This window comes from Poecile atricapillus, chromosome 4, assembly GCF_030490865.1.
Source record: "Poecile atricapillus isolate bPoeAtr1 chromosome 4, bPoeAtr1.hap1, whole genome shotgun sequence".
Taxonomy (NCBI): Eukaryota; Metazoa; Chordata; class Aves; order Passeriformes; family Paridae; genus Poecile; species Poecile atricapillus.
Window position 1 is genome coordinate 31,011,356 of NC_081252.1, and position 15,549 is coordinate 31,026,904.

At 36.0% G+C, this 15,549-nt stretch overlaps 1 long non-coding RNA gene across 1 annotated transcript in view; it reads left to right on the forward strand.

Annotated features, from left to right (window-relative positions):
• The first annotated feature begins 2,661 nt into the window (after positions 1-2,661).
• The window catches only part of LOC131579374 (uncharacterized), a 136,255-nt gene continuing 123,367 nt past the window's right edge, over positions 2,662-15,549 (forward strand). Inside the window, exon 1 of the long non-coding RNA XR_009277691.1 lies at positions 2,662-2,826. This is a non-coding gene — a long non-coding RNA (uncharacterized LOC131579374). The remainder of the gene's footprint in view (positions 2,827-15,549) is intronic.

Sequence of the window (15,549 nt, forward strand, 5' to 3'; positions counted from 1 at the left end):
TGAAGAGCTCAAGTTACTGGGAGTGGGGTGTGGCTAAGAAGGAGATGAGGAATGACAAAGAGATTGTAGGGGATCAGATCATTATGAGCTGCTTCCTAGATAAAAAGCTTGAATTGAAAAGTGTTAGTGTTATGCTTGATTCTTCAACCTTAGCTACTTTTTCTTATCAGTTTATTTGCTGATGTATACATATTTGTATATAGAGTCCTATCAGATTCATCTAACAAGTACCCTTAAATCTAAATTTCAGTCTGACTCTGCACTTGATAAATTATATTAAAAATGTACTGGGGACTTTATCTGAATATATACTGAGCACTGAAATTTTTGTAGGTCTCTTTAAGTATTCTAAAGTATTCCTTACTTCACAGTTTCTGAATACCTGTACTGAGCTTTGGTGCAGAATTTCTCTTTTGATTTTTACAGTACAAGATATATTCTGTCTGCTTTTTACAGATTTTGTTGCCAGCTCCTTGTCCAGCTCTCCTTCCAATCTGTCTTCAGGGAAACCACTCTAAGATAGGGGTGCTGTTAATTTTTAAGCTTTTGAAACTTACCTTTCCCTCAGTACTTGAACCAGTGAAAATTAAATCAGCAGAAGGTCTTCCTCTTCTATAGATTTCAGACCAGGCTCTAAGTGCTATTTCAGTCCTATAAAGTTTGTGCCCTTTTCCCCTTCAGATGTCTTGGCCAAAATGAAAATCCAAATAACAATGAAATTACTTTTAGTGCTTCTCCTCTCCGTGTCTTACTCCCCCTTTTGCCCAATATCAAAAGGTTAATGAACCAAGTCCACACTGTTTAGATTTTGTACCAAGTACAAAGAAATATGTTGTGTATAGCTGATAAGTGGCATGATCAATAATAGGGAAACATTTTCCAGCTGGTGTTATATAAGGAAAAATTATCAACAAAGAACCTGGCATTGTCAACGTTGGTTTGTAATATATTGATAAGTTGCAGATTAGTCACTGCATTTTAAACAGTTGTAATGTTGACCACTGAACCGTATATATTTGGATCATCAAACACACTAAAACTCCATTTCTGAGTGCAATCGTAGACCTTTAAATTGTGCCTAATGAACCTCTCCATAGCATAAACTTAGTAGCTGTCTAACAGACCTTTTTCAAACATTGCTTGCTATTATGAACCTAATTCAAAACACTACATACAAAAGCAAAGAGGTGTTTCAGCTTAAAAGCAGGCATTTTCTAGGTGGCTGAGGTATGGCTCTTTTTAAACACATTTGCTTAGTGTCTCTGAAGGCTGAGTGCTGTTTGGCAATCATGAATAAAATTCTTGAACGGCAGCTCTCTAAGTCCTGTGGCACTGTATTTTGACTAACTATCTGCTGTTCTCTAAAAATTCTGATGCTGTGGGCATTTAACAGATCCAAAAGAACACTTGCAAAATGTCAATTAATTAAAATTATTTTTAGGAGGAAACAATATCTTACAATATAATCTATGGATATAATGCTGAAATTTGTTATGGAACTGTGTCTAATTTATTTTGCATCAGTATTTTACCTGTAATTTGTGTCGACAAAATAGTAATCACAAGCACATGCTGTTATATGCATCACTCTGTTGTATTTCAATTAATTGCCAGAAGGATTTGTCTTCTACACAATGAGCAAAATCTTGGTCCTAAAAAAGTTAATGAGAGTTTCATTATGTACTTGCAGAGTCAGGCTTTTATCAAAATGAAAACAAAAAGGATTGTTGTATATAGGCTGATTTTCCAAAATCCATTCACAATCTCACTTTTATAACTTCATTTTGACTAGTAATGAATATATTATATGGAAAAATGCTTTTATAGGGAAGAAAGTTAAAAGTTCTGATTTTGAGCAAAATTTTCTGATGGAGAGATGATACAGGCTGCCTTCTCCCTAACAAAAGTTGTCAACTTCCCGAAGACAAACTGCTGCCTGAGACCTTAATGAACTTTTCTGTCAGCAAAATAGCTGTTGTTTTGAGAAGAGCAGGGAGGAAAAAAACATAGTGAAAAAGCATTTGCTTTAGTTATTTTTTTAGAACAATTTATTTAGAAGCAACTAACTTTTTTGCCAAGTATTTGTTTCTGTATTGCCTAGGTATGGGCTTGTGGGGATCTAAAAATTGCAATGAGGGCAAATTTTAAAGCTTATTAGGAATTAATACTTCTGTATATAAAAAGTAGGAAAAGCATTAGAATGAGTAACACATCTAAAAAGATTTTAAAAGTATCTCTGCATTTAAAAGCAGCAAGAGTATTTTAAACATCTCTGGAATCTGTAGCATTTATAAGATCTATTTATTAGCTGCCACAAGCATAACACTTCTAAGAACGGATAAAACCATTTAAACATTTTCCAGGACTCCTGAGACCAAGATGTGTGCTTTGCATGTATATGTAAAGCATCAATGTGAATGTGTGTAAGTGCGTAGGAGGGAAGAACAGTTTTCCCTTCTTCCTCTCAAGAGAATGCCTGAAATTTAATTGAGGTAAAATAAATGTTCTTATCAGAAGGCACAATGGACCTTCCCAGTTGTTTGTGGCAGAGTTCAGGAGCCCTCCCCATGGCTTACTCTACCTTCCCCCACTTCAGATATTAACCTGGACATCATGCCTTCCAAACATTAAATGAGCTGTGCGATGTTTTATTACATTTCTCATGTGGCTGAGCTTAGTGTGGCTTTTAAGTGTTCCTCGGTATGCCGTGCTTACGCAAGTTATTTTCTGCTGTGGATTGTTGATGCTGCAGCAGCAGATAGAGTGATGTGCCTTGAATTCCAATGAGGAGAAGGCGTTGGTTTATTTGGGTTTTTTGAGTACAGAGTGAGTATCTTGAAAAGATTTGTAACTCAGATTTTTCTCTATTTTAGGCTTAAAGCATTAGAATTTATTTTTTTTTTAAGTGCTGCTGGGAAATAATTCTATGTCTTTAGAAAGTAAAGTAATTTAAAATGTCATTATTTGTAAAGTATGCTTTTTATAAAAATCTCTTCTAGTTGCTGACTTATATTACATTCAGTGTGGATCTCCACAAAGAAAAGCTAGTTTTTATGAAACTGATATTTATGAAAAGGGACAAAAATAATGGGTATAAAGTTTACCGTCATGAAGTTGAATTGTAACTAAATTAGACTTGCTTTCATTGTACTAAATTATTTCTGATCTTTTTCTGACAATTAGGGAAAATTTATAAGCAATGAGGTGGGCAATTGATGTGTCTATTTTCTCAAACTCCTTTAGGGGATTAAAACCTTTCAGTGTGTTCTATCCATCTGCTTATTTAGTGCTTGTATTATTGGAAGCAATCCTTTCCTCTTCCAGCAGTGATGCTTAGATCCCTAGTTCTTAAGGGTTGTGTATGAAACAGATTTTAAGGGATCCAGCCCTGATTAGAACAGTTAGCCTGTTAACGTCCTATGTATTTACAGTGGATTATTTGAAGGGAAGCAGGGGTTAAGTCAGCAGGTCTCTCGGCTTCCCCAGGGGTTAACCTGGCAGCCTGTTTGGCACACACAGGAGGGCTGACAGGTAGCAGGATTTGTCTAAGCAGTGTGCATGAGAGCCAACAAGGAAAACTGAATGCTCTGGATTAGTTTTGGATTATGTTGTCAGAGTGAAGCCTGATGGACAAACTGCAGAGGAATAAAATGCAATCTGTTTGGGGAGAGAGACAGCGTGCATAGCTTTCATTTTTCAAGAAATGACATGAAAAATCATTAATAATTTGTAAATCCATGTCCATTAACTTTTCTCTTTGTTATCCCAAGACAGTCTTTTTAACATGATTTTGCCACTGTTCTATAGCTCTTCTTTCTTGTGACAGATGGCACAATAAATATAAAATTGCAATATTATAGTACAAACCAAAGAGAAAATTATCTAGAAATCATAGCGGTTGGAATTGCTTAATGTGTAATATTGGGGGTGGGGAGAGGTCGTGTTTTTAATCTGTTTTTTTGTGCTGAAGGATAAATTTGAATATAATTTACATATTTTTCCTATACTATGTTTTCCTTACTGTGTTCATAATTTACTTCAAAATATTGGAAGCAGCATTCCACATTTTTCCCACATTAAAAAAATAGAATAACCAATATTATTAACACAGTACATCACCTGTTTTTTCTTCATCTGATTATTCCATTCTTTCACTGCTCAAGTACTTTAAGTTCCTAATATCCTCGAGGAGAGGAAGAACATTTTAAAAACAAATCAAACTACAAAACAACAAATCTCAACTTTTTTTTCCCCAATAGAGAGAAGTCCATCATTTTTCCATCATTAAAATAGTGTTTGAGCTTGCAAATATCACTTGGTTTGTTGAAAATTACTTCTTTGACAATAGAATGATTCTTGTCAATGAACTTGAGTCAGATTTGATTTTCAGGAGGTTACTTGGGGAGGGGTGTGGGTGGGATTTTCTGCAATTCTTTTTTTTACAATAAAAAAAAAGAAGACTCCAAAAGAAAGCTAGCAAATAAGCACTTGAGGACCAAATAGAGCCAGGGAAAGACTGTAAAAGAGTATTGCAGACTTACTCTTTGTTAGTCAAATATACAGTTGTTCATGGTTTTTTGCACAGTGTCTTTTTTTTACTAAAGTACCAAAAGCATTTTATGTTATCCTTAATACAAGAAAAAGTGGTTTATCCGTTACAACTGTTGTTTGGCTTTTGCTCTTGCTGAGGTGTTAACAGAATAAAACAATTTCATAAATGTATTAATACTAGAATATTAATATTACAGGAGAATAACATTTATTCCTATGATTCTTTTCTTCTCCTGATAGATTATCTAAATGTATTATCAATGCATTTGGTTTAGAAAGAATGGTCTGTGAATTTCCCTTGGTCTGTTTATATCTGTATGCAGATTTTGTGGCTATTCAGTATATTAAATGTGAAGTCAAGTTCATTTTCAATGAACATATGAAATGTGCATTAAGTTTGTCTCTTAATTAATGATGTAAGAAAGATTTTGATGATAGCATTTCCAGATCCATTATATTTTGCTAAAATGTGTTCTTTGAAAGTAGTCTTATTATCTGTTTCATTTACTCAATTCTTGATAAGTAGATAGAAAAAAAAATTTATGAGGACCTGACTTTTACTTATCACTGTAGAATTTGTTTTTTGTTATTAAATCAGCTTTGTGATGTAACATTATAAGTAATGTTGTATTTTCTCTTGCTGCAGTGAGGTCATCTGCATATATGACATCACATAATGGAGATAATTTAATCTCCATTAAATTATAAAGTGTAAATTTCATTGGACGTTGTTCTGATTAAAATTAATACAATTGGTTTTTGCAAGTTAAATTATAATTTCCAGTTGGCTAGTAGTGGCCTTGTTTAATAAGGGAAAAACAGAAGAATATTTTTGGGTTCACAGTAAACCCTTTGTAGAAAATTTCTGGAGACTACCTCTTGGCTGAAGGAATGGGAAAGAAGGAATTTCTGTGCATTGGCTCCCATGCCACAGTCTTATCCTCTCAGTTTAAAACAGTGCAGTGGATGATGTAATGCAATATTGCTGTTTTAATATTAGATATTACATAAGTATGTGTGCATAGGTGCATCAGCCTATTGGTAAAATAATTTCAGGGTATTTATCTTCCATATAATGCTATCCAAGTATTAGTTGGCTAGCTGGGAGTCTGAATAATCAAGTGGTAAAAATACCTCTATAGAGTAAAATGTTTATGCAAACTCATGCTGAGTTCCCCCACCTCCTATATGCTGTTGGCTGACTCTCTAGGTCTTTAGAACTGCTTCCTTAATAGGAAACAACAGCACAGAGAAGAATTCAGTCTGGATTAATTTGGGTTATATTGCATGTCAAATTTCAAACCATTAAATATTCTTTTAATATTAAGCATGTGCTTCATTGCTTGTCTGGCTCAGAGTGGCTGGATTTAGTCCTGGAAGCACTGTTGTTGCAGCATTTTGTTGTGAATGCTTGAAAGTCTTGTAGAATCCATGTAATCTCTCTGAGCTTCTCTTTGCCCTTGAAAATGGTATTACATAGAAGTTTTAGAGATTGAAAAATATGCTTTGGTATTTTTATTCTGGATAAAAGTTAAATTATTTAATTTTATGTCATTGTCAGTGCTTATAACTGATCAAACTTTTCAAAAGTAGTCATATTGTATTTCCATGTATAAACTTGTAATCAAATGAAAGTTTTAGTGACATTGCAAACCTTTGTTCTAGTTATGGCTCTTCTTCAAAAAGGCAAATGCTTATTATCTATTTTCAAATGACCAGACATTAAGATTGGGATGGCAGTGTAGTTTTGTTTGTTTTACCTTAAAGATAAAAGTGTCTGGGGAAGTGTGCTAGAGTGGCAAAAAATGTGTTTAAAAGGAAAAAAAAAAAGCCTGTAAATGGTTTGCTTTTTAACCAGTTGTCCACAATGAGCCATTTGGATTTCTTGCCTCCTTTTCCACCAAGATAAGTACTGCAAGTTCAGATTTTTCACTAATGTATATTGCCAACTTTGTTTATAGACAAAATAGCTAAGATAATTCACTTGTTTATTACTCTGTTTCTGTGGACACTCACAATATCCATATTCAGTGCTGAAGTATTTGAACTAGTGAATATGCCTGTGACATTTGTCATGCTGCATGTTTCAAAAATAGCTTACAAACCTCTCCATAATCTGTAGTTTTCAAACATTTGCTGCTGAAGTAGAGTGAAAACTCATCAAATGTGCAGATTAATTGGGACCATATATCAAAGAAAACTGAAGAAATATATATATATATAAAACTTCTAGAAGAATTCCATTAGCAGCTGCTCACAGAAATGTAAAGCAGTATCTAATAGTGAATGGTAGTCAAGACTTCAGTAGCAGTTTACTGAGAAAAGACATCATTTTCACTAGCACAGCATTTTGCAGTATATTTTAAATTAATCAATAAAGAATACTACCTAAGTGATGGCCACCAGGAGCTGCATGTTGCTGCAGTTTGTCCTTCCTGAAGACAGGTCTGTTCCAGGCTTGCATAAAACTTCTCAGAACTGATGGGAATAACGTTATATTTTGCTATGCCTGCAAATCATCACTTCATGGGAATCCATATAAGAGAAATACTGTTAATTCTGTTACTCAGCTTTTAAGCTTGTCCACTGTGGTCTAAATTGTCTGACCAAACTTCGGTTAGTCATTTCTTCCTTTGTCATGAATTTATGGGAAGTGACAGAGTACAATAAAAAACTTCAGAATGCTCCTCTTTGTGACATTAGTAATAGCAGCTTTAGGAAAGCTTTAATATCCTGTTCCTTTTTCATACAGGAAGAGTTAGACAATTTCACATAGAAATATCTGAAATAATAAATTATCAAGGACAGTACCGTTTTAATGGAAATAAATCCATAAAACTATTGCATATGTCTTCCTGTTCTAGGGGAATAAAAGTCAGCATGACTTATTTTTTAGGTGTACACACAAAAACCCCCTTCCAAGCTACTGAAAAATATGACCACAATATTGTTAGCTTTGCTGTAACACATAGTGATGCAAGGACTAAGTAAAACACCTGTTTTTCTTTAGCTGATTAGTTGTATATTGCATTTTAGGTTGCAATGTTCATCCTTGACTGTGTGAGGAATAAATTCCTTGTTGGCTCCAAACCTCATCTCAAAAGTAGGATGTCTCAGTTCACATGGTCTGTAACTCAGTCTCCTGCTGGCTACTGGGATGTTCCTTTAGGCAATTCTTAGGCATAGGAACTACAGCTGTGGTCCTATTCTGCTGAGGTGCAGGTTGCATAGAAAGGCTCTTTTTGTCTCTACTTTCATGTCATAAATAGGGTGATTGAATATTCTGGTTTTCCTGGCAATGCTGGTATTTCAAAGACTGCTCTCTGGATGCAGTTTTTTTCTGGGTTATTATTATCAGGGATGTTGACATTTAAGATCTAGTTGCACTTGCAGTACTGCAGCAAGAGCTGATGCATTCCCAGGGCTTGGTAAAGAGAGAAGGTTATGTGAGCAGACAAGAGCTGTGCACTCACACATGAAGCAGTGCAAAGTGTCCTCTCTTGTGCTCTCCCTATTGGGATCCATGGCCTGCTGAGAGATGAGTTTTTAGCACATACACTAGAGTCTTGCACGCCATTTCTTATAAATTTATTTTTAATCTGACTTCCCAAGCAAAATCCAGAGACACTCCCTCAAGAGCCAGCACAGGTTCTGTGTCCCAGTTCTGGAAAAAAACACAGCCCTAAGGATGCTGCAAGCTGAAAAGAGCTCATCTTTGAGACTCCAGCACTTTCCAAGGTGGTGAGAGAGAGCACAGTTTTATCTATGAAAAGAGCAGATATGAATTGTAGGGAGACAAAAATAGCATGAGCTAAACAACTTACTACAGAAGTGAGAGAGTTCTTGTCTCCTTCTTCCTTGTTCTCTCACTGTATTCTTTGAAAAGAGTGATCCCCAAGAGTGATTATACTTTTCACAAGGTCACATTTTTATTTTTTTTTTCTGACTCAGCTCAGAAGAAAACCCTTTAGAATACAGTCATGAAATATCACACTGAAACTTGTTACAGGAAAGAGCTCTCCATTGTTCACACACAAATTGATGCTGCAAGGCTCCTCTGGGCTACAGCTGGAAGTTCTTTTCTGGTTTTGATTTTTCCTTTGAATTTTAAGTGTCAAATCTCACATATTTCCCAAATGTTTTTCTCTTTATTATCTTCGTCCTGATACTGAATCCATAATGTGCTTCCTTCTAATCTCTGCCTCTAAACATAAACACACAGTATATATTTAGTTCATAGAAGTTTGCAAGTTGTAAGGGTTCATGGATGATGCATCTCTACTTTGTCCCTTAGCCTTGTGATATTTCTTAGTACATGCAGGCCTGGGAGATACTGAGAGAGATCAGTGTTTCAGTATTAGCTTTTTTATACATATAGCAGTCTTCCTACATTTACAGGTCACCTAAACTACTTAAGCAGTGACATCCAGTGCACAGGTTTCAGAGGGCTTGCAGGGTTAATTCTGTCATTACTGTGTTGACATGAGGCATGTTACAGCTTTCAGCTGAAAATGTTACTTGTAATCTTTTAATCCCAAATTAGGTCAACATTTTATCAAGTTAATCTAACATGAAGATTAATTAGGCTAGTTAACACACGCACAGAGGTTATTTGTTTTGAGTCTACATTTAATCAAGGAGTTAGTCCTTAATACAATAGACAGCCTCTCCCCTGCCCCCTAACCCGAGCTACAGCTCATTCCATCATAGTGATATCATGCACAGTTTAGGACATAAAATTCGGAAAAGGAAAAATCTGATTTCTTACTCACTTCACCTACAATCCCTTGTAGCATGAGAGAGATGGATTTTCAAAAATTGTATCGTTTTGCAAAGCTAAATCCATCATGGGAAAAAATGGCATTAATATTACAATGCTCTGAAATTTGTTTTTACGTAACTCCAGAGCATTCTGAGATCATTCTTCATCTAAGAATTATCAGCATTTGAAATACAGAAGATGCATTGTGTTTTCTAAAGCAAGATTGATGCTACCATTAAATCCTTAAGGCTACAAAATGCAGAATGGTGGAAAAAAAGAAGGTTAAGATAAATGTGCCAGGCAAAATGGAAATTTTATCAGGAGAGTTTCTTGCGTCTGCATTGGAGTTTCTCTCAAAATCAGACTCTCTCAACAGCTAAACCTATGTCTGCTAGGGCACTCACCTGAGACATAGAACCCTGGTTTGGACTACAGCTACTGCTTTGCAGCAGAATTTTGACTCAGTCTCAAATAAATTTAAGTAAACAGCAGACAACTAAAAACTATAAGAAAAAGGAAACTTGTCCACTTTGTAAAGTATTTACCATTCTGGAAATTGTTTCCCAGCATCTTCAGTTTTGTGGGTACATCTCTGCAGTTAAGAAAAATTGTCCTTGACAGTAGTGAAAGTAGTATTTTCACTGGAGCAGGATGTCTTTTAATAACAAATTTTATTTCTACTAGAAGCCTTGAAATTACCTGCTGCATTCATGCAGTCTTTTGTTTTTGTTACCCAAAAAACTTGTTGTTCTTGTGGTCTTTTAAAAAAAGCAATGGCATAAGCAGAATGGAATAAAGAAGTTGGCTGTTTTCTTTCTTTAACATTTTCATGCTATATGCCTTCTAGTATCTCTTATTACAACCTTTATAATTTTATCTCTCAGTATAGTTACTTTCAAATTAAATATCAAAAAGGAGGAAAGAGAAGACAGTTTGTATAGAGGGAGGTGGCATAAATCTGCTAACAGGGGTCATTAGACCGGACAAATGCCTTTCTCCCCTGAGTTTCCTAGATAAGGAGAACCTATCTAGTAGTTAAAAATTCCAAGAGTCATTCTGGATAGCATTACCGACCCCCCTGGGTGTTGCTGCAGAGTTCATGCCCTGTTTCATCAAATACTCAGTGACATTCACCAGGGGCCATGCTAATTATAGGGATTTAGCAGACAATGTCTAAGAACATTTCATCATAAAATAGCATGTCTTTGTCTACAAGTATTGGTTTGTTGATGTGCTAAGTTAGCAAAAAACTGGAGGTAAAATGATTCTGCAGTTTGTTAGTGTACCTTTATAGCAACATTAATCAACATATTGAAATGTTAAGGTACAATCTCCCCTGTGTTTAGTGCCAGCACTACAGTGCTGTTTTGCAATTACATGGAGGAGAAAGGATCAAGGTAGCTTAAAAATTCATGGATTATACATTAGTTCAATGTCTTCTAGCCCAATTGTTTTAATGAGCTACATGGTTGATTCACTATAAAACATTTGTCTTTTACTCACACCAGACCACTTCAGTACTCTCTCAACTGAAGTCAGGTGGGAGGGGACAGTGTAAAGTAAGGGATGCAAATAAAACTTTCATTTTGCTTCACTGCAAGTTGCATTGCTGCTTGATTCTCAGAGTGCAAAGCTTGTCATTACAGAGTAAGTCCCTTATTCGAGGCTAAGTGCGGAAGCAGACATAAACAAAGTTAGCTTCACCTGAGTGCAAGGCATAGGCTTTCCTTGTACGATATACAGGGACAGGGTGTCTCAGAAAGCTGTAAAACAGCCAGCTTCTGAACAGCCTACTCTACTCACCTCAAAAGGCTGTGAAGAAAAATACCTTTTATAACCCTCCTGGCAGAGAGGGGCTTAGTCCCAGAGGTCACATTGCCATTGTCACTGAAAGCCTCTCTGGGATGTCGGTACATGACTCACTTGCAAAATGTTGGCAGTGATAGTGTGGTGTCTTCAGTGTTTGGGTCCCACTCTGGCCCAGTCATTGTGGAACACTCCATGCCCATGTTTTAACTCTATTTTTGAAAGTGAAAAATTCCAGCAGAAAATATGCATTGTCCCACTCACAGTAGCTTATAGGGCGGTGCCCTGTACTATCCAGGTAGCTGATGGACACGAGGGTCACACCAGTACCACTCTGATTCTAGGAATATATCCCAAGTTGGGTGTTCTGTTGAAAACTTATATCACAAATTTATTTCTCCATCAGATCCATAAGGGATTTATAGAAGAGGGTTTATTTACATAATTTGAAGGATTCTATGGATTGTACAAAACCTAATCTAATTTTCTGTTTCCGGTATATAATATAGTTTGTACATATTACACTTAGTTTCTATATTATGGAATAACTTGAAATTAGCAGTCAGTATCTCTCTCTGACACACATATTTCTATTTACACATTGAAATGGATTAAAATTAATTTATCTTTTTACAGTAGTTATTATTGGTTTATTAAGCATTTATGTATAGAGGTGTCCTGTCAGTCAGGATGGACTCAGCTGCAGAGGCACAGTACAGTACAGACATTATAAAACTAATATTCCTGCCTTTTAATGGCAGCAGCAATCACAAATAATTACTTGGTTAATAAAAACTTTGGAGTGGACTCAGTGGACTTTAAGAGGACATAAAATTAGATTTTATGAAAACATATGTATGTTCAATTCTATCAGAAATTAACTCAACCACCTGCCAACCACCTTGTGAGAATAACTTCAGGTTGGCAAAAATCCATCAGATATTTTAATGATGACATAAATAGCAGTGAGATAAATAGGAACAAATGATGAAGCAGAAGAATTTGAATTAACAAATATCTAGTGAGAAAGCCACCAAAACCTGGTGCACAGCATAGAAATCTCCTATCTTTGAATTTCAGGAATGTTTGACTTTGCTAGTGGATGTCTTGATCATCAGATATTGCTGTTTCTTCCTACTCCCCCCATCCCCCTACTCTTTCTTCACCTTTATTCCTCCTGTTATTAACATCTTTTCTGCACTGAGGTTCATCTCATTTGCCTATTTATTCTTTTCTGAGTTGTTTGTAGGAGGCATTTATCTCATGCTCTATGTTGTAGCATTTGTTTGCAGAGCTTCAAGGGTGCAGGCAACACTGATCTCCAAGATACAACTCTGCACTGGGGTGCACAAAGTGTTTCAAGCCATTGGGACACTTCCTGTATCTTCACTGCAGCTTTCCTAAAGGGTTTAAGTGAGAAGAGTCTTTATGTCCCCTTGTTCTCCAAAGCAAAGAACCTCTAGTTCTGACATGGTAAGATATATAAATAGTAAAGGACTTGGTAGTGGACAGGAAGGAGAGCTTCTGGAGCCTGCTCTCATCCTTCTGCATTCACACAGGATATAACAGCTTTTATTTACTTTGTTTTATGGTGCCTGACACATAAGTTTGAATAACATAACATATAATTCTTGTAAGGATCTTTTACATTTATATCCTTTTGATTAGATGGTTGGAAATAGGAGATGTTTAGTTCCATGGCAACTGAACTCCCCGCTGCATTTGTATCTCTAGCCTCCTTTTAAAAAATCTTCTTGCAATATCCTATTACCGCAATTTCTTTTCTTTTTAACTGTGGGGGAAAGGCAGAACACTTCTAGTGAGTTCAGTGAAGCTGTCAAATAAATGCATTGGCAGACATGTTAGTGTTTAATGGCTCCATGAAGTGTTACTGACAATTCTAATCATATAAGTTTTTGCAGATACACTCAAACCCAGACCATGCAAGGTGAGATCATATAATCACACCAGGTTTCACTTTCCGAAGTTCTTTGTTGTTTGGGATTTGGTTGGAGTTTTTTGTTTGGTTGTTGTTTTCTTATTGTTTTTGTTTTGGTTTTTTTTAATTAAAAAGCCTCTACTGAGCATATTTGGAGATGTAAGAGCTTATTACAGTTTTATGTGATTTTTATTTTTAATGCAAAAGACCATGCAGTGAAAATGCTAAGAGTCCTTGGGGAGTGGAAGTGATTTCTAAATTATGGTGCTGAGAAGTCACTGCTTGAGTTAATAAATCAGAGAGTAGTTCAAAGACATACAGATTTATATTATTTGTATTTCCTCCTAAAATATTTTATTATTGTTGTCTACATAGAGCAGAGACTTTGATAAGTTTGTAAGTCACTATTTTGCTCTTTTGAGAAATGAACATTGTATATAAAGTTTTCTTCCTGGAGATGGTCCTAAAGAGAACACCCATCTTGTTTTTATAAGAGTGCTAGGGAGGCTGTTCTTAGTTATACTCTAGTACAAATAGCCTAGCACATAGAACCCTGTGTAAAGGGAATGTACACAGTTTTATGAATGGGATTTTTCTAAACCCTTCTGAAGTTAAAAGGAGTGCAAAACACGTATTTTAAAAAATAAGGCGATAAAAAGATTAAAAAAGGGATAATCTCCAAAGCCTTTTCCCTGTGGGTATTTTTAAAGGGTAGAACCATTTCAAATGCTCACTCACCTATAGGATATAGATTTATTTTATCCAAACTAACTTATTGTTTCAGTATGTGTGCTTAATGGGCTTCTGTGACACAAAAGTGCTACTTTCATGGGACTCATTGTCTTCATCTCTTCCTGCTGTCCTTTAAGTCAATATTAGTTTATAGAGAAGTGCCACAGTGCAATTAATTTGTCCTTCAAAGAATTCAGATTAATAAATCAGTCTCTTTCTCCCTCTCCTCCTCTCTTTTTCTGCACGCTTAGTGGTGAGGTAAACATTAGCGACAGCCAAAACTCAAAAGACTGAAAGATCTAATTCAGAAAGGGCTCCCCAAACAGGATGCTTATCTTAAACATACAAATTGATCCTAACCTTTGCAAGTTTACCTTTTTCCATGTACCATTTTCTTTCTACCTTGTTCAGACTATGCTCCTTACCCTCATACCTTTTTTTAAAAATCGTTCTTTTTGTTTAATATGATTGAAATCATTCTTTTCAAAACTCATTCAGTCTTACTGTACTGAGAAAATGCAAACAACTTCTGGATTCATTAAAGCTCAGGTAAATATTTTTCTGCCTCTCTGTGACTTCCAGTAGTCCTCTTTAACACTCTGTTTTGCTGAAATCTTTCCCCACATATCAGAGAGGCTAACAATCTCCTCTGCATAGGCTACTGTCTTCAGATCTTGTTAGTTCTTGGGAGCCCCGGGGAGACACCAAGTGTCAGGTTGTGAATGAAGTAGGCTACCAGAGAAGGTGACAGGTCAGAAGCATGCACCTCATTTGTCACATCACACTTTAAGATCAGGGCATATATTAGGTCAGGTAACTCACTAGGTCAGGTTGGGGGCTATGGATTCTCTTGAGGTTTATAAGGTAGAAAGGAGAATGGAATTGGAAGTATTGGGGTGAAAAAAAGAAAAAGTTGGGGAAAAAAGAACAGACACATCTCAAAGGACAGAGGAAAATTATCTTAAAACAGGAAGAGCCAGGTTTCTCAGAATTTTTTCAGAAATCTTTGACTCTTTCACTGATCTCTACCTTCATCTGTAATCCCTTATTTCTCAAACTCCCTTGGCTCTCTCCTATGACTCCAGTGAAATTTGCACCCTCTTTTAAATCTGATTCTCATTATGCCATGTGGGAAGCTAACAGTAGGGAGGAGGTGTTGCCATCACTTCTTCTCTCCTACTTTATTTAGAAATGAAGTGGGTTTTTGCAAACCTTTCATTCTTCTTGTCCCTTCTTCCAGGATTACAAACAGAATTTTGTTCTGTACAGTAGCACATAGGCAAATGTGTAGCATTTGCATAAGCAAAAAGACAGTAGCAAATAAGACATAAGGAACGTACTACTGTGTTAAATTTCTAAGTTTCAGTGTTCCCAAGTTTGCTTTGCTTTGATCTGTGAGGGGAAGGGAGGATGTTGTTTTGAGGACTAGATGACCAGCATTTCTGAATGCAAAGATGGGAATTACTCCATTTTGAATCCACTCCTGGGACTGTTACTGTGGAATAAGTAGTGAGTGATAATAGCAGCAAGTCTTACAAATGCTCTGCAGTTGGTGCTGCATCCTGATGAAATATACCTAGTGAAACTTATCACTCCGTGATTATTACCAGACTGGAATAATTTTCAGCCTTTCACACAGACTCAAAGAATATTCTGGATTGGAAGGGACTCGCAAGGATCATTGAGTCCATCTCTAAAGTGAATGCCCTGTAAGGGGTTCAAACCTACAACCATTGTGTTATTAGTACCATGCTCTGAC